Genomic DNA, 20,140 nt, shown 5'->3' on the forward strand with positions numbered 1-20,140 from the left:
CGCGGGGTTGATTAATGGGCGAGGGATCTTTTGATTAGGGAAGATTTTTTTTTTCCCCTCACTTAAAATTTAGTTTTGCACTGGGTTCTCTTTGAAATGACTTATGGAAAGTAAAGCGCTTTCAAAACACCCGTCATCTTTCTCCTAGCAAGGTAATCCTCGCTCCCTGGCCCGCGGTGGTGCAGCGGGGAGAGGCGGTGCAGCACTGCGGCGGGGGAGGCGGGGGCCGCGACTGTCCAGCGGCATGTAGCGTTAGAGAGCTGCTGACCGGCCGGCTCCGCGGCCCCGAGCGGGACGGCTCTGCCTGCCTCACCGGGATGCGCCAGCTCAGTGCGCAGCGTTAAGAAGGAAGCGGGGATGCTCAGCAACGAGCTGCCGGCGCTGCGCTATCCCGGTGTCGCGTCTCCGGTGATTGTCATCGGAGGGGGGGGGGGGTCTTTTAGAAGTTGAAGATCTAGTGCATGTAAATTGACAGTTGCATTTTTAATAGTACAGCGCTTTTTGGCAAAAATGTTGCTTTTTTCCTCCCTGATTGGTTAAATTTTGCATACGGTTGGATTTCATCTGGCATGACAGTGTTTATGACTCTGGAGTGGTGTTACTTGCGTGCGAAGTTCATAGTAACTGCACCCTCCAGAATTTCTTCAATGAACCTGCGGTCCCGCCTTATTGTCAACCCCGGGTGTGCGTGGATTGGTTCTCTTGCTTCTGTGACTGTCAAAAGAAAGCTCGAGGTTTCTGTGATTGGTTTTCTCTTTTAACTGTTAATATTGCAGGAAATGCTTTTATGCCTCTGATTGGCTGCTCGAGTTCTGACCTCATTGTATTACCCTGTTATTACTAATCTCTGCTGTGATTTAATCACATTTCTCTTTAGTGTTTGATTGCTTGAATGTTTTGCACTTTCAGTAGAAAATGAATATGGCGGTAGTATCAGGATGAATATTCAACATTCAACTTTTTTTAAATAAATAAGATGAAAACTCAACGTTTATCCTTAAGGTTTAGAGCTAAGTACTTCGTGAGAATTCTTTTTGTTTTTTAAGTAAAAATTATTTCTAACTTAGCTCATTTTTCCATGGGAAAGGTAATTAAGAAAGTTGTAGTATGTACAAGAATTAATTGAATTAAACTTTAAAAACCACCGGTTTGGATTCCAAAATGTTAAATTTCTGTTAGTTATTTTCTGGGTTTCGACCCCAAAAGAAAAGTGGCTTATGAGTCTTAAAGTATCAATAATATATGTAATTACTTGGATCCTATTATTTTGTTTTGGGAAGAATTTGAATCAAGAAACTTGTTCTAGAATGAACAGTTAGCCCCTGGACGATGTATTAGGTTTTGCAAACAATGATTAGTTATACTTAATTATTGCTTTAGGTCCTTAGTTTGTCACGTAGATCTTGATATTTTATCTGAATTTAGGAAGAAAATTTGCAGTTTAGTTTTTTTTTAGTGATGTATTAAAAATAAATGCTTAACCTCATCACAATTTTGTACTATTGACTTTTTCAGTAAAACTTGTGATTTTCAATCTAGAGCATGAGTGCTAAAGTTGGATTATTTTAAGTAGCCTGCTTCAACTGCTCAATTTTAGGAAGAAGTCCAGATTCTGGTAGAACTAGAATTGAAACCTAGGACTTCTGACTTTTTGTCCTGTCTGCCTCTTTAATGTTCAAGTGGAGGTTCTTAAAATCAAAACAAAACTAAAGAATTCCTGACAGTTAAGATTTATAAGTCTTTTGCTTCCCAGAATGTCCAATTAGGGTGTTAGTTTTTTCTTTTTCTTTTTTAAATTAACATGTAAGTCAGAAGACTTGTGCTTTCGTGAGTGACAGCCAATTCAATTCTCCCAGTCATAATTACAGAACTTCTGTTATTAAGCAGAATTATTTGCTCATTTAAAGAAAAATGTTTTGCTTTGATAAACAGTTCTAAGCAGCAGTAAAATATCATAAATTTCAGAAATGTTTTGTGTTTCACTAGAGTTGTATTTCAGTTTAATTTCCATTATCAACATGTTCTAACTAGTTACCTTTATAAGTTTTTTTTTTTTTTTTTGAGGAAGATTAGCCCTAAGCTAACATCTGTTGCCAATCCTCTTTTTTTTTTGCTGAGGAAAGTTGACCCTGGGCTAACATCCATGCCCATCTTCCTCTACTTAATATGGGACGCCGCCACAGCATGGCTTGATAAGTGGTGCCTAGGTCCACGCCAGGGATCCGAACCCGGGAACCCCAGGCCGCCGATGCAGAGCGTGTGAACTTAACCACTATGCCACCGGGTTGGCCCCCTTTCTAAGTATTTTTTTTTTGTAAACATAGACTTGTAAAAACAACAACAAAACCCTTCGTTTATGGAGTTATAATTGTTGCTCAGTATTTCTAAACTGTCCACAATATGACCCCTTTCCTGCTTGGTTGGCAGAATCCTTTGACATGGCTTTAACACCTTCATTGGTCCACTGCCCCCTTCCCACTCCCCCCCCCCCCATAAAATTAAGGACTGTCTCTGTGTAGCCATTGGACTATCATTAGTCTTTGTTTATACTGTTGTTGACTCAGGTTTGAGTTACGTTCTGACAATGCCTAGATGAGGTAATCTAGGTGTTCTTTGGCATTGGTAGCACTCTATCATTGCTGACCATATCATTCTTTTAGCTCTCTCTTTCCTTTTGAACATGCAGGCATCTTTTCTTCTTTTATTCCCTTTCCTTATTTTCATTGTCTTTAGCCTCAGTTCTGCCAGTTGGCATCTTCCCCATAACTTGGTCTCGGTAGTGCTCCTGATGCCACTTAGTCTAGGTCAGATACTGTAAACTAATGTTGATTTAGAATCTAAACCAGAAAGATCAGGTGATCAGTGATTCTGCCACCTTCCCATGAGTGTTGTGTATTGGTAGTTGATGTTTTTAATAATATTTACCATTTTTTTTGAATACTTCTTACGCCCCAGGTGCTAGGCACTTTACCTATATTATTTCATTTAATCCTTTTTTTTTAATAATTTTATTTATTTATTTATTTTTTCCCCCAAAGCCCCAGTAGATAGTTGTATGTCATAGTTGCACATCCTTCTAGTTGCTGTATGTGGGACGCGGCCTCAGCATGGCCGGAGAAGCATGCGTCAGTGCGCGCCCAGGATCCGAACCCGGGCTGCCAGCAGCGGAGCGCACACACTTAACCGCTAAGCCACGGGGCCGGCCCTCATTTAATTCTTTTTAAAATCCAACTTCTTTGAGATATAATTTACATGCAATAAAACATACCCATTTAAATCACAGAGTTCGATGAGATTTGACAAATGCATGCATCCATGGAAACACAGCCGCAATTCAAACGCCCAAAAAGTTCTCTTGTGTTACTTTGCAGGTCAGTCCCTCTCCACTGATAGTTCTTAGCAACCACTGATTTGCTTTCTCTCACTGTAGGTTAGTTTTGCCTTTTCTAGGATTTCATATAAATGGAATCATACATATTTTTTGTGTCTGGCTGCTTTTGCTCAGCATAAGGCATTAAAGATTCATCCTTGTTGCATGTATCAGTCCATTCCATTTTATTACTGAATAGTATTACAATGAATTGATATACCAGAATGTCTTTATCCATCCATCTGTTGTTGGATATTTGTTTTCTCTAGTTTTTGCTTTTCATTTAATATTCTTGTAACAGCCCTATGAGGTATTATAGTTCCTGTTTTATAAATGAAGAAACTGGAGGGTCTCACTGCTAATAACTGACAGGCCTAGAATTCAAACCCTTGCTTTTAATGTCACAAAAGCCCATTCTCATAACCTCTGTGCTTCATACTGACGTTTTACAGAACCCTGAATTATCTTTTGAACTATAAAGTTCATTATAGTTTTTGTAAATATTTTTTACTTTTTATAATTTTGGAAACTTCAAAAGATATTGATTTGATTGGAATATTATTAAGAAGTATAGTTTTTCATCACTTAATTGCTGACTTTTGCTCTTGGCTTTTCAGATTTTCTGTGTTTTTTTTCTTAGCAGTCTGTTAACTTTGCTTCTCTTTGTATTGGCACTATTATGTTTATCTAAGTGTTTACGTTATCTTAAGCATGTAAGAAATTTGTGGGAAACTATCCTATTTTATTATATAGATTTTCTCCTGCTAGAATGTAATCTCTGTAAGGGCAAGGATCTTCGTGTGTTTTACTCATGAATGTATTCCAAGTGCCCGGAACTGTGCCTGGCATATAATAGATGCTTGGTAAATGTTTGTTGAGTGTTGAATGAGCTTCTTTTGCTTTTACTATACCAAGAGCTATGTTTTTGTGAAACACTAGCTGTGTGTGTGTGTAATTCATTAGTGGAATTTGGTAAATTATTCTTCTGGGAATTCTTTTTGGTTCCTTACTCTGGTACTCTGTATACCTAAATACTAAATCATTTTTTTCCTCTTGAGTCAGGGGCCTCTTTAAATATAGAATTTTTTTACACATGGGTATGGCTGCAACATTAGTCTTTATCTTGTATTAATTACTTCTCTCTCATAAATGTAAATAGATTTGAGTAAGATATCTCTTCATACCAGAATGAACCAAAGTCTACATGAAGCATGTGATTCTGCTTATTTTTAAAGAAAAAGACTATGACTGATTTGAATTGCCATTTCTCCCCTCATATGATTGTTGCCTAATTTTTGTCATTATCTTAATATTTTAAGTGATATTTTGAATGAGAGGGTCAAAATATATTGTCTTTCAACCTTTTTAAAGTTATTTTTGGCACTAATATATTTCATGTTTCATAATAGAGGTGTTCAAATACAACTTTGTAAATAGTGTGAAAACATTAAGCATTTATTCTTTCAACAAAAGCAAATACCAGCCAGATATTATCTAAGAGCCAGGTGTTATCTATATAAGATATTGGGAAACTATTTAAAGGGATCTGTGTATCAAGAGTATGTGTAAGGCTGTATGCTGAAGTGTTGTTAGGATTAAAAGAAGAATATGATACAGATCTTGACTTCAGGGAACTTAAATGAGTCAGTAAGGTCAAAAACATATCTGGAAAGTTATGAAAAACTACCAGGTTAAGTCAACCTGACAGACATTAAAAGAGCATTAGAAACAGTTAAATGTCATTGTTAAGACAAGTAAGAAAACTCTTATGGGCATGTATAGAGAAGGCTTCTTGGAGAGATGTAACAGTATGGGCTTGCAGATTTGGTTGTATGGAATATGTTGAAGCAAATACGTGAGTGCAGGAATATTTAAAGCAAGTTCTATGGATGTTAAGTAGACTAAAGGAAGGTTCCCCATGTTACATGTTTTTTTATCTATCCTTCCCCTGCTGATAGAAATGTAGGAGGGTGACATTGTCATTTTTGAGCACATAGCATTCTCTTGGCTCTTTCTCCTTTTTTTGAGACATGCTGATGGCTTTTATTTCTTTTCTTTCTCTTCCGTTGTTCCCTGCTATATCTCAGCACTAGAAACTATTTAGAACATAGAAGGCACTCAGTAAATATTTGGTGAATGAATGAATAAAAGTTGGGGTGGAGATAGGTTGAAAAAAGATTAGAATTATACCAGATTATAGATAGTTTTGAATGTTAGGCCTAGGAGTTTGTAGGATGGTGTAGAGGAAAGCACTGAGGTGTGAATCTGAGGTCTGTTTCTGGTTTTGATTTTCTTCTTAAGTGGCCATATGATCTGGGAAAGTTCCCTACCTTCTCTGAGCCTCAGGTTGTTCGTCACTACCATGACAGCTACCATTTATTGTGTTAGTGCACGTGTTAGCATATGCCAGACACTTTGTTAAACTCATTAGTTTAGAGCTCATTATAATGGTAGGATGTGTAGGTGCTATTATCTCTTTTACAGAAGAAGAAACAGGCTTTAGAAATTAACTTACCCAGTGTCACTCCTGCCTAGACTAGAACATGGTGGAGTCAGGATTTGAACTCAGGCCCTATGAGTGATTGACTCCAGGGCTCTGATCTTCACCGCTGTACTGCTTCTTCTGTAAAATGAGTGGGTTGAGAACTAGATGATATCTAAGGTTCATTACATCTCTCCTGTTCTGTCATTTATTATTCCATAGGCATGGAGGAGTCATTAAAAGTTTCTGCCTTGGGGAATGATATTATGAAAGAAAGTTTGTGGTGAATCCCTTTTGTAAACACATTTCCTTTTTAAAAAAGAATTGAAGGAATGATTTATCTGTGGTGTACTATTAGATTTCATCTGTATCAGTTCTCTAAAAAGGAGGCCTAAAAATATTGTTGGTAAGTGGGATCATTAGGTTGGTTTCAAGTACCAGAAACCAAATCGAGTTCCTTTAGGGTTCCTGGGAGTTGTCTCACGGACACCAAGGGAGGGTTCAACAGTCAATACTTGGAAGGCCAGGAACCAGAGCAGCTGTGGGCCCTTCAGCAGCAAGTGATGTTACTATCACTCAGCTCCAACAATTCCCAGTCTTTTGAGAAGTCGCGTAGGATAGTGGTTAAGTGCATGTGTTCTGGAGCCAGGCTATATCGGTTTGAGTCCTTGGGTAGATTAATTTCATCTGCAAAATCTTCTGGGGTTGTTTGGAGGATGAATTGTAGTGTGCTTGGAACAGTTCGTGGCGTGCAGTAATCTAATAATAAATATTAAGTATTATTATCATCGTTTTTATATTTCTTTCAGTTCAAATTCCAGATTTCTGAGAGAGAGGGTGTTATTGGTTTGTCTCGCATCCAGTATCTACCTTCCTCTATGTCTGCCAGTCAGAGAACAGGGGACGATAGTAAATATGCTAGTAAGGGCTACCCTGCAGAGCACAGGCCTTTAGCCAGGGAGCTGCCCTGAGAGATCTGCTGCTGATGGGTATATAACATCACGATCAAAAGTTATGAAATTAAATTGTTAAATTGTTTTAATCTGTGGTTTGACCCAAGGTGAATTTGTATACTTAGTGTGTTTTTACAAACCCTAACTTTGTAAGATGTTTTAATGAGATTACAATATTTTGTATTACATTTTTAAGTGAAACTTGGATTAAGGACTATAAAAGAAGTCTCCAAAATCCTTTTAAAGAAAGCAAACTCTTCACACTTATTAATTTTCAAAGTAATAAGAGATGAATTTTGTGTGACCTCAAAGAAATTATTTAACCTTCCTGGCCCTTAGTTTCTTCATTTGTGAAGTAGAATTGGACTGAGTGACCTTTCAAATACCTTTGGCTCTAAAAATTTCTTGCATCTGTGAATCCACATGTCTGCCTACTGGGCATATTGTCCAGAATGTTAATCACATGAAAAGAACTAACAAATGAGAGAGTAAAGATTAGGAAGCTGCTAATACATGAGGTTTAACTCGAACAGTATTACATTGCTGTCAGTTTGGTCTAGAGTTCTTTTTTTATGAGGATCAGATTTGTTTATCCACTATCTGGTGCTAATTTTTCCTCAAGATCAATAGAGCAATCCACTGTGTATGTTTTGGATATAATCAGTTCCCTTGCTTTCATGAAGTTTTCTTTCACTATCTTTACTACTCTTACTCTTTACTTTAAATGTTCTGAATTTTTGTATACTTTTAGTTCATACCACTTGAGTTTGTTTTAGGTTTCTAACATTTCATGTTTCTCGCTTGAGGGGGGTGTGTGTGTGTGTATGTATATGGATGTATGTATGAGAGAGGGAGAGTGCACGTGAGAGAATTGACTCATTTTCCCAGTCAGTCCAAATGCCTTAAGGAAGGTGTTATGTCTTTATTTTCTTCAGTACAGGCTAGATAGCCACCCAGGCACTCAAGTGATAGAAAGTTTGTGATACAGGCATTGACCATGATCCTAGCCACTGGGACTGAGTTTGATTGTATTTCTAAACATACAGCTCTGCATCTTCATTTCATTTTAAGTAGAGTTGAAGTAGAAAATCGTAATGGATGCATGGGGGACAACATGAGGAGGAAAGGCTGATAGGTAGGAATAAACCGTGAAGAAGACCAGAGTAGATAGCAGGAGGTCCATCATGATTATTTGATTGTATCTTAAAACTGATTCTTGATTTTTGCCTTGTCTACACTTAAATGGAAAAGAACTTCAAATTTATGTACTCCGTCAAGCAGGTCTATCCCTTCTGGGATTAATACTGGAGGAAGATGGCAGTCACTTCCAGATTCTCCTTAGCACCATTTCCTTATATCTCCATACATTATTCTGCGGTACAGTTTCACATTTTTTCACCTGCCAATTAAAGATGTTTTTACAGTTGTCAAACATTAGCAAATTGGTATGTGTATTGTCCTCTTTCCATCTCTGTTTCCTGGCAAAACAGTTAACAATCAAATTGATTTAAAAAATTAAAGACTTTGAAGATCAGCAGCCAAGAGAACTAAATCTTCAGCTAATCCTCAGAATAATAATTGAGTTTTGAATAATTGATAGTTAAATATTGTATTTGTTTTTTAGAAATGATTTTTTTAAGATTAGATGGATTAGTTGGTCATGGGGGAAAATATAGTGATGAAAATCTGTTCAATGGGTGGTGTACACTAGAGAAGCGAATGAAAAGAGATGTTCTAATATACCAGGGAGCTCTGGGATGAACACTTAAGTTTGGAACCTTGGGAAAGCATGGTGAAGAGGGTAATCTTGTCCTTTATTTGATCCTTGAGATGTTTCTCAGTTGGGATGTTTTTGGTATTCAGTTCATAGTTGGTGGTGTGGGACTGTCACAGGCAGACCACGAAGTTTATTACGTCGATCTCCTGTCCACTGATTTCGTGTAGCATTTCAACTGGGATAACCCCAAAATGTTTTCTCCTCAATTTCCAAATGGGGGCTATTGCACCTGATTTGAGAACTGTTATTCAGTGCTGCTTAACCTTTTTGTGACTTGGATTCCCTTGGCAGTCTGGTGAAGCTCCTCAGAATGATGTTTTAAATGCGTAAAATGAAAGTCCATAAACCAATATATTGAAATATAGTTATCAAAATATTAAAAAATTTGTAATTGACACACTTTATTGACAGATTAGTAACAAGATCTAGAGTTGGGTCTAATTATCTTAAATTTGAAGTAGTGGTGAGTATAAACAGTATTTTGATATGTGCAATCACTGTAATATGACAATGAAAAGATCTGTGATTTCTGTTGTATTGCTAGTCACAAATGTTAGTACTACTGTGGACTGTTGCCTATGTTAGTAATTGAAGGAAATGTCAAATTTGTTAGAAGTTAATGAAATTAAAAGAATGATTATTTTCTCACCCATGTTCATGGAACCTCAGTTCTTTCTATGAATGTTTTGGGGATCTATGACCTGAGGTTCAAAACCCCTCAGAAGAATTTCCACGGCCCAAATGGCAATCCCATTCCTGTGTCCAAAATATATAGTCAGGCTGCAGATTTTATTCCCATCACTGTAAAGGAGATGCTATTATAAACAAAATTGTATTATTTTCACGTTTAAGACATTTTCTAGTTTTTTCTAACTGAAAAATAATAGACCCATATGAATTAAAGATAAAAATTTAGTAGCACAAAATGATATACATAAGTACGTGTCCTTCCTTCCCCACATCCCCAGGCACTCTACGGGGCAGCTATTGTTAGCATCAGGTGTGCATGCATGTGTATGTGTGTGTGTGTGTATCCTAGAAAATTTCTAAAGAAATGCTTTTTACTTGGTGAAGTGAGAAAATACTTCTTGTATTCTTTTTATAAGTGAGTAATATGTGACCTTAGAGTTAGTCTCTTAATCTAGAATCATAAAGTTAGGCAATTTTGATTTTAAATTTCTTCCCTTTAAAATCTCTGAAGAATTGGCAAATGGTAGCTTTCTGTTGGATTGTTTGGAGTTTGGCTTTCAAACCTTAACCTGTTATTCTCATATGGGAATTTGGTTGTCATTAAGCCTTGCATTGTACATAGGACTTTTGTTTATGTTCCTATGTATAAAATATATTAAAGTCAGATTAACTATTGATTAAGTGGCTTGTCAGTGTATTTTCTCTAACAATTATTTATGGCCTTAAATAGCAAGTTGGGTCAGAAGAGCAATAATAGGGTACACTTTTGAAGAAACCTGTCTTATTTCAGGTATCACGTTGGTAAGCTGGATCTTTCATACAGATTGTGCTCTCTCAAACTTTCACTGTAGTTGTGATGTTTATTCATTTAGTAAATAGCTCCATGAACACAGCGATGTGTCTGTATTACTTTTGTATCCTCCATCATATGGTACAGTGAATGACATGTGGTAGCTGCTCACTAAATATTTGCTGACTGAATGAGCATTGACTGCTGTATACTTTAGACACAAAAAAATGGGATAAGATGTGGTACCTGTCTTCAGGCAGCTTATAGTCCCGTTGAAAAGAGTTGTACACAGATAACTCCATATGATGTTTAATGTGTCATGTAGAAGATAATGTTGTGGGAATTTGTGTCGTGAGGGACATGGTTTGAACAAGAGTATATATGAATTCATGTAATAGCTAAGTGAATATAATATACTATTGAATTCATTTTTACAAATTAGTTTTCAAATTATTTCCATATACCAGAATGCCATGAGTTTTTTTAGATGCATGTCCTTGCTTTCATATTAGGAAGTGAGTGATGTCCAGGAGAGTTAGAGGGTTGAAAGAATTTTTGTGGTCTAGTGTAGATTCACCTTTTAGGACAAGCAAACTTGTGTTAAGAACAGTGCCTGTTTAAAGAATTCTGAGGAAGAGAAACTTTCTGTTATGGAGGATGGCCTAAAGAAACAGTGCTGCTTGATTATTGTATAAATAATATGTACTTGTATAATACAGATTTTACTTATTTTAGCTTAAAGCACAGGGACCACTTTCCATAAAGAAAGTACTTGGAAGAAGATTGTGTATACATTATAGGTGCTTGGGTCAGTAGCAGTTACCCTTCAGCTTTATTTGAAATAGTTCAGCCATCTTAGCAGAATTCATCAGAGCTTTCAAAATGCCTCCAAAAGAAATACAAAAGATTTAGGTCAGTGATTTTCAAACTTTGGCATGCATCAGAATCCCCTGGAGGGCTTGTTAAAACACTGATTACTGGGCTCCATTCCCAGAGTGTAAGATTGAGTAAGTCTGAAAGGGAGCCCCGGAATTTGCTTTTTTTTTTTGTGAGGAAGATTGGCCCTGAGCTAACATCCATGCCAGTCTTCCTCTATTTCATATGTGGGATGCTGCCACAGCATGGCTTAATGAGCGGTGTATAGGTCCATGCCCGGGATTCAAACCTGTGAACCCTGGGCCACTGAAGTGGAGCATGTGAACTTAGCCACTATGCTGCCACTGGGCCAGCCCTGGAATTTGCATTTCTAAGACGTTCCCAGGTGATCCTGATGCTGCTTATCCAGCGACCCCACTTTGAGAACCACCCGTTTAGGAGAGAGAATAGTAGTTCTCATTTTGACCATACATCAGAATATCTGGGATGCTTTTATAAAGTACATGTATAGGCTTTACCCTAGATTTACCAACCAAATCAAAATTTATGAGTGATTCCGATTATAGGTAGAAAAAAGGTATGAGCATGTGTGCCCACGATCCCTGCCTGTGTGCCTTGCCATTTTACCACTCCTTTCAGGATTTCTTTTCTAGTGCTCCAGTACATTGGCTTTCAAACTTTTTTGACTGTAACTTGTTGTGCATGTATGTTAACTGAAATAAAGTGCACCTTGGTGCACACACACACACTGACTAGTAAACAGTTTTCTTTTTTTGCAGTAGTTATGTTCTATAAAGTTGCCGTGAACATTGAATTAGTGAATACTGAACCGTTGCTCCTAGAGGAATTACAGGGTTAGGTTCCTATGAGCCTCTGGTCACAGTATTTTCATCAGCCAATCAATATGTAACTTTGTTTTACGTATGTTTCTGTTTAAAGATACTTTAATGTATATTGTTGATTCATTGACATTGAACTCACAGCCATCAGCATGTAACTCATGCTTAAATGAAGCTTGTGTAACACATGTATTTTCTCTGTAAGGCACATCACAGCCACCTGCTTAGGAATACTAGATAGCACGTCAGCACTATACTTAGGGGCCCATAAACAATGAAATGATCAACAAAAAGCACAAAAATGCAGAAAACTTGGCACTAAATAGAAGGTTAAAAGGGCACTTGTTTACAGTATGAGAGCTGAAACAAGAAGTCAGAGCATCACCTTGTTTGACCTCAGCTAGCAACAGGGTATGAGTGGGGAGACCCAAAATCTTTAATGCTCTGTACATTCTGCAAATGACTGCAAAAGTACTCCAAGTATTGATTTTGGGGTCACAAATAAATTTTAGCAAGTAGGTGAATTTGCAAATACAGAATTTGTGAGTAATGAGGATGGGCTGTACATGTATGTTTTTTCCCTTTTCATTTCTAGTTTGTTAAATGAGCTACTGCATTGATTTCATGATTCACCAGTGGTTCAACCCAGTCTGAAAAGCACTGCTCTAGTTCAGCAACATGGGTTATGTATTATTTACTACTTATGCAATGATAAGTGGTAAGTGATATTAAACTATATATATTTTTTTCCTTATTTAGAGAATATAAGGTTTAATCTTGTGGAAGCTAGGGTTTTACAGGGTATATTATCAGGTTTGTATTTGTAAAAGATCATCGTTGTCGGATGGATTGAGGAGAGCAGTGCATGGTGATGGCAGAAGACCAGGGACAAAGCTAGTTACAAGGCCAGTGCAACGGAAATGTGATTTCTAGCTATGTATTTCAGCAAATTTATGACAGAATAAAAAAAACTTGGATGCCTTGTGGATTGAGGGATTTCAGTTAAGTCTTAATTTTATATCAGGGTTTCTTTTTTTTTTTAACTTTATTAAGGTCATATTGGCTTATAACATTGTATAAATTTATTGAGGTCGTACAGGCTTATAACATTGTATAAATTTCAGCGGTGTGTTATATCAGTTTCTGTATAGACTGCATCACGTTCACCACCAATAGTATAGTTTTTATCCATCACCATATATATGTGCCCTTTATCCCTTTTACCCTCCCACCGCCAACTTCCTCTCTGGTAACCACTAGTCTGGTTCTCCTTATCCATCTGTTTATCTTCCACATATGAGTGAGATCATACGGTATTTGTCTTTCTCTGGCTTATTTTGCTTAGCGTAATACCCTCAAGGTCCATCCATGTTGTTGCAAATGGCATGATTTTGTTTTTTTTTTTTTTTTTGTGAGGAGATCAGTCCTCTGCTAACATCTGCCAATCCTCCTCTTTTTTTGCTGAGGAAGACTGGCCCTGGGCTAACATCTGTGCCCATCTTCCTCCACTTTATATGGGACACTGCCACAGCATGGCTTGCCAAGCAGTGCGTTGGTGCATGCCTGGGATCTGAACCGGTGAACCCCGGGCTGCTGCAGCGGAGCGCGCGCACTTAACCGCTTGCGCCACCGGGCCATTCCCATGATTTTGTCTTTTTATGGCTGAGTAGTATTCCATTGTGTATATATACCACATTTTTATCCATTCATCCATTGTTGGGCACTTGGGTTGCCTCAGTGTCTTGGCTATTGTGAATAATGTTGTGATGAACATAGGGATGCATAAATCTCTCTGAATTGTTGATTTCATGTTCTTTGGATAAATACCCAGTGGTGGGATAGCTAGATCATATGGTATTTCTAATTTTTTGAGAAATCACCATACTATTTTCTTTCTTTCTTTTTTTCCAGTTATTTTATTGAGGTCATAATGGTTTATCACATTGTCTAATTTCAGGTGTACGTTATTATTTATCAGTTTCGGTATAGACTGCATTGTGCTCACCACCAGTAGTCTAATTTTTATCTGTCACCATATATATGTGCCCCTTTACCCCTTTTGCCTACCCTCCAACCCCCTTTCCCTCTGGTAACCACTGATCTGTTCTCTTTATCCATGTGTTTGTTTATCTTCCACATATGAGTGAAATCTCAGTCTTAACATGATACCTCAAGGTCCATCCATGTTGTTGCAAATAGGACCATTTTGTCTTTTTTTATGGCTGAGTAGTATTCCATTGATTCCATAGATTCCATTCTACATCTTCTTTATCCATTCTTCAGTTGATGGGCACTTGGGTTGCTTCCACGTCTTGGCTATTGTGAATAATGCGCAAATGAACATAGGTGTGCATAAATCTCTTTGAATTATGGATTTCAAGTTCTTTGGATAAATACCTAGTAGTGGGATAGTATGGTATTTCTATTTTTAATTTTTTGAGAAATCTCCATACTGTTTTCCATAGTGGTTGCACCAGTTTGCATTCCCACCAGCAGTGTATGAGGGTTCCCTTTTCTCCACATCCTCTCCAACATTTGTTATTTCTTGTCTTGTTAATTGTAGCCGTTCTGATGGGGGTGAGGTGATATCTCACTGCAGCTTTGCTTTACATTTACCTAGTAATTAGTGATGTTGAACATCATTTCACGTACCTGTTGGCCATCTGTATATCTTCTTTGGAAGAATATCTGTTTATATCCTCTGCCCATTTTTTGATTGAGTTGTTTGGTTTTTTTGTTGTTGAGTTTTATGAGTTCTTTATATATTTTGGAAATTAACTCCTTGTCAGATATATGATTTGCAAATATTTTCTCCCTGTTGGTGGGTTGTCTTCATTTTGTTCATGGTTTCCTTTGCCTTCCAGAAGCTTTTTAGTCTGATACAGTCCCATTTGTTTTTTTTTCGTTTGTTTCCTTTGCCTGAGTAGACATGGTATTAGAAGAGATACTGCTAAGACCAATGTCAAAGAGTGTACTGCCTATATTTTCTTCTTGGAGTTTTATAGTTTCATATTTTACATTCAAGTCTTTAATCCATTTTGAGTTAATTTTTGTGTATGGTGTAAGATAAAGGTCTACTTTCATTTTTTTGCACGTGGCTGTCCAGTTTTTCCAACACTATTTATTGAAGAGACTTTCCTTTCTTATCAGGGTTTCTTAACTGAGGTCTCTGATACCTAGATAGGCTTAATGGGATCTGTGGACTTACTGAATTTTTTAAACCACAGTTTTACATGATACCTGCCTCCCCCTAACCCCAATCGTCAGATTATTAATGGAGTAAATGACCTAGAGGAGCTTAAGAATCACATTTTATAATGTGATAATACAGATTATAATACAGAGTACTTTTTTTTATTGTTAATTCTCATTGCATATGAATCACGAAGTTCTAAATTTTCGGAGAAGTCTAAGAAAGTATTTAAAAAGCTTTAGACTGGGTTTACATTGTTGTGAAATGCAGAATTTTACTCACTGATTCTTGGAGTTTTTACATGAAACATGTCACTGAAGAATATAAATGTATTGAATGTAAGGAAGATTCTTCACTAAAAATTTAGATATTGTTTGCCTGTATTGCAATGGAATTGTGTTTAGAAACAATGGCATAATTAAAAGTTGTCTAACTTGTTCTCTTTACTTATTGGTGGAACATTAATACAGCACAGGAAACTGCTTATTCTCTAGGGTGGCAAAGCAGTACTAAATGATCACTGGAGATGTGCTCAGCCACCTCAGCATATCTTGAGTTAGTTAATGTCTCTGTAAATTGGAAAAATAAAACCCCAAAACATCCAAATTGTTTTATTCTGTTTTTGAAAATACTCCCCCCCTCCATGATAACAGTGTCATATATGCTCATTTGTAAAAAATTCAGAATATGTCAGAAAAGTACAAAGAAGAGACTACAGATCCTTTGCAGTCCTACCACTCTGAGATATCCATGAATGACCTTTGGGTTTATGTATTTCCTTCCATGCTTTTCTCTCTCTATGTATGTATGTATAGGTGTGTGCACCTGTGTGTGACATTTGTTTTTTAACCTGTTCCTTTCAGATTGAAAAGTCTAGGAAAGACTGTTTGGCCTAGTTTGAGTCATCCTGTCAATTACTGGATTAATTCTAGTCACTGTAGCCTAAGAGGTGGGTGGTATAAGAGAATGGCAGTTTGCATTTTGATCATTGGTGTAAAGGGAGTTTGAGAGGAAGGAATAGTGATTTCCCAAAACAAGGGAATTTAAGATAACAGTCATTAAAGAAATTCCTGTGGGCTGAGCATTGATTCTAATTTGTTAATACTATAACTAGGTGGTGTTCTTCCATTGTACATATTTACTGTAATTTAATCAGTCCCCTATTGATGGATATTGATTCTTATGTAGCCAAAGTTTTCAGTTCTTAGTAAAAAAGGCTTCTAGTTTTTGAATTAAAGTTAAGGCGTTTTCCCTCTCTCTCAGGTTATTAATTACCTCAAGTTTTCTTCTAGAACTTGTATAGTTTGTTCTAGTATACACTGCTCGGTAGATTCAATTTTTTCATCCAAACGGATATCCAATTGTCCAAACACCCTTTTTTAAAAAGTTCTCTTTTTTCTCTGACTTGAGATGCCACTTTCATCATATTTGAATTTTCTTAGACATTTGGGCTTATTTCTTAACTTTCTGTTTTGTTTCTTTGGCAGAAATATTACTGTTTTAATCGTTAGTCATTTCATTATTTTGTCTTTATATTTTTATCATTTAAAAAAACATAGGACTTGTCACTTCTCCCATTTTTATTGCTCTCCTTTTTCAGAGTTTTGTTTACCATTGCTGCTTGTTTATTTTTCCATATGAACTTCATAATTATATTGTCTAGCTACAGAAAAAAAAGTTGGTGTTCTTATTGGGATTAACCATATATTTATAAATTAGTTTATAGAGAATTGACATCTTTGTGATGTTGACTTCCTATCCAAGAACATGGTTTAATCTTTTCATTTGTTGAAGTCCACTTATATATCTTTCAGGAGTGTTTTTTCTGTATTGCTTTTGTGCATTTTTCGTTAAGCTTATTCCTAGGAATTTTACCTATTTGGTTGGTATTGTAAATGTCATCTCTTCTCCCATTATACCTTATAACTTGTTATTGCATGTATTTAAGAAAGCTATTGATTTCTATATATTTACTTTATATCCTGTGACTTTAGTAAGTTATTTAATTGTTCATACTTGTTTTTGCGTTGATTGTCTTGGGTTATTGAGATATAGATACCATATCACTTGCTTATAGAGATAGTTTACCTTTGTTTTCCAAATAGTATGCCTCTAATTGCCTTTCCTTATTTCTTTTGGAAATTACCTCCAGTTCTATGTTAAAAACTAGTGGAGGGCCGGCCCCGTGGCTTAGTGGTTAAGTGCGCGCCCTCCGCTGCTGGCTGCCTGGGTTTGGATCCCGGGTGCACACACGACGCACTGCTTCTCCGGCCATGCTGAGGCCACGTCCCACATACAGCAACTAGAAGGATGTGCAGCTATGACATACAACTATCTACTGGGGCTTTGGGGGGGAAAAATAAATAAAATCTTTAAAAAAACTAGTGGAGATTATGGACATGTTTGTTTTGTTTCTGATTTAGTGTGGGTACCTCTAGTGTTTCTCCATTAGATAAGATGTAGATTATTTTGGACTGATTTATAGATGTAGAAAACAATTAAAAAACATACTTAGAATATCATAATAAATTACATTATATATGTAATACATAAATATATACATAAAATCTCCAGTGTTTCTGTCATGAATGTGTATTGAATATTTTCAAATACCTTTTTGGCATTTATGGAGATTACATATGATTTTCCCTTTAGATATATTCGTTAGTGATGAATTATAATATTGAACCATCCCAGCATTCCTGGAATGAACCCCAGTTGGTAATGAGGTTTTATTCTTTTCAAAAATGTTTTTAGTTTGTTTTCTTCTCTGTAAAAGAACTTACAGAGATTTGGCCTCTTCTTGGCCAAAGGTGGCCACCCCATGGCTTCTAATTTTGTATCGTTGTTTAAGCAGCCGGCTCTGGCTGAAAGTAGTGATTCAGTCTCATTTCTAGCTTTCCAGGAGATGGAATGTGATTGGCCTAGTTCAGGTCAGGTATCTAGCCTGAACCAATTGACTGTGGTTGGGGGTAGGATGAGGTAATTTACCAACCTAGTGGATGGCAACACACTCTTGGGGAGGGGATGGTATCTGAGAGAGTGGACATTGGTGGGAGTGAGACATCTCAAAAGGTATCTACTGTAAATTTGTGTTTTGCAATACCAAATTTGTAGCTGTTGTTAGCAAAACTCTAGTTTTACTGTACAAACTAAGATTTCTTTTTTGTGTTCTATCACTGGATCACCACTGGGTTTCTTACCCACCTATGTTTTCAGTGGTTACTTGGAACTAAGAAAGATCCTAAAGGGCCCTCTGATCTCACCTTCCACCATCAGCCCCGGCCAGAGGGGAGGTTCTTATTCTTAGCATAGGTATGCCGTTGTGTGTATTTGATTCTTACATTTATTCTGATGTGTGGATTTTTCTCCTTATACCAAGTGGTTCTCCAACACCAGCTGTGTGTCCTACAATTCAACTCAATTCTGACGCTATCTGCCTGAGATAGCATAAGATCCCACAGGTTAAGGGCTCAGTCCTACAGAACTTAACCCTCCTCCCTCTCTTCAGTGGCAGTTGAAAGTTCAGGTTGTCACCTGTGCTTCTGACCGACTGGTTATGGATTGGAGGTTCCAATGACCCCCTCCTGGGGTTCAATTAATTTGCTAAAGCTGCTCACAGAACTCTGAGAAACATTTTACGTACCAGATTGCTGGTTTATTATAAAAGGATATAACTCAGGAACAGCCAGATAGAAGAGATGCGCAGGGCAGGGTATGGGGAAAGGGGTGCGGAGTGTCCATGACCTCTCTGAGTGCTCCACTCTCCCAGCACTTCCATGTGTTCACCAACCTGGAAGTTCTCTGAACCCAGTCCTTTTAGGGTTTTTTGGAGGCTTCATTGCACAGGCATGATTGATTAAATCATTGGCCATTGGTGATTGATCCGAAATCTGCAGCCTCTCTCCCCTCCCAGGAGGTCAGGGGGGTGGAACTGAAAGCTCCAACTCGGTAATTACATGATTCGTTCTCTTGACAACCAGCCCCCATCCTTAGGTGCTTTCCAAAAGTCACCTCATTAACATAAACTCAGGTGTGGTTGACAGGAGTTTGTTATGAGTATCAAGATACCTTTATCAAACACTGAGGGAATTCTAAGGGTTTTAGGAGCTCTATGCCAGGAATGGGGTTGAAGACCAAATATATGTTTCTTATAAATCACAATATTGTAGTATTACATGGAATTTTCAAAGAATTAGAATTCGAGGCCAGCCCGGTGGCATAGTGGTTAAGTTTGCGAGCTCCGCTTCAGTGACCCGAGGTTCTCGGGTTTGGATCCTGGGTGCAAACCTATGCACCACTCATCAAGCCATGCTATGGCTGTGTCCCACTTACAAAATAGAGTAAGATTGACACAGATGTTAGCTTAGGGACAATCTTCCTCACCAAAAACAAAAGAGAGAGAGAATTTATCTATGTTGTATATAATGACATTACTTTAATCAGAATTTTATATTTGAAAGATGTCTTTCTAAAATAGATTTATTGAGAAATAATTGACCTGTAAACTACACATACTTAAAGTGTGCAGTTTGGTAAGTGTTGACATCTGTATACACCTGTGAAACCGTTACCACAGTCAAGATAATGAACGGATCTATCACCTCCAAAAGTTGTTTCCTCATGCCCCTTTATAAGCCCCACCCCCTTCTGATCTCCTTTCTGTCACTGTAGATTAGTGGTTTGCATTTTCTAGAATTTTACAGAAATGGAATCATACAGTTGGTCTGGCTTCTTTCAGCATAAGTGTTTTGAGATTCATACATAGTATAGCATGTGTCAGTAGTTCATTCCTTTTTATTGCTAAGTAGTATTCCATTTTGTGGATGGTTACATATAAAGCTGCTGTAAACATTTGTGTATGTCCATCTGCTTTCATTTGTTTTGGGTAAATACCTAGGGGTGAAATGGCTTGATTGTATGCCAGGTGTATTAAAAAGGTTTAACTTTTTTAAAAAGCTGTCAAACTGTTTTCCAAAAGGGTTATACATAAAGATACCTTTTATGAGATGTTTACATAGTTTAGAACCTCGCTACTCAAAGTTCGGTCTGTGGATTTGGCATTACCTGGGAGCTTGTTAAAACTGCTGAATTTCAGGTCCCATCCTAGACCTATTGAATTAAAATGTGCATTTTTAAAAGATCCCTAGTTGGTTCAAATGCACATTAG

At 37.2% G+C, this 20,140-nt stretch overlaps 1 protein-coding gene across 1 annotated transcript in view; it reads left to right on the forward strand.

Annotated features, from left to right (window-relative positions):
• EPC2 (enhancer of polycomb 2) overlaps positions 1-20,140 on the forward strand; it is a 125,913-nt gene that overhangs the window by 762 nt on the left and 105,011 nt on the right. The gene's annotated exons all lie outside the window — the stretch shown is intronic.

This window comes from Ceratotherium simum, chromosome 9, assembly GCF_057802395.1.
Source record: "Ceratotherium simum simum isolate JZ-2026a chromosome 9, ASM5780239v1, whole genome shotgun sequence".
Lineage (NCBI taxonomy): Eukaryota > Metazoa > Chordata > Mammalia > Perissodactyla > Rhinocerotidae > Ceratotherium > Ceratotherium simum.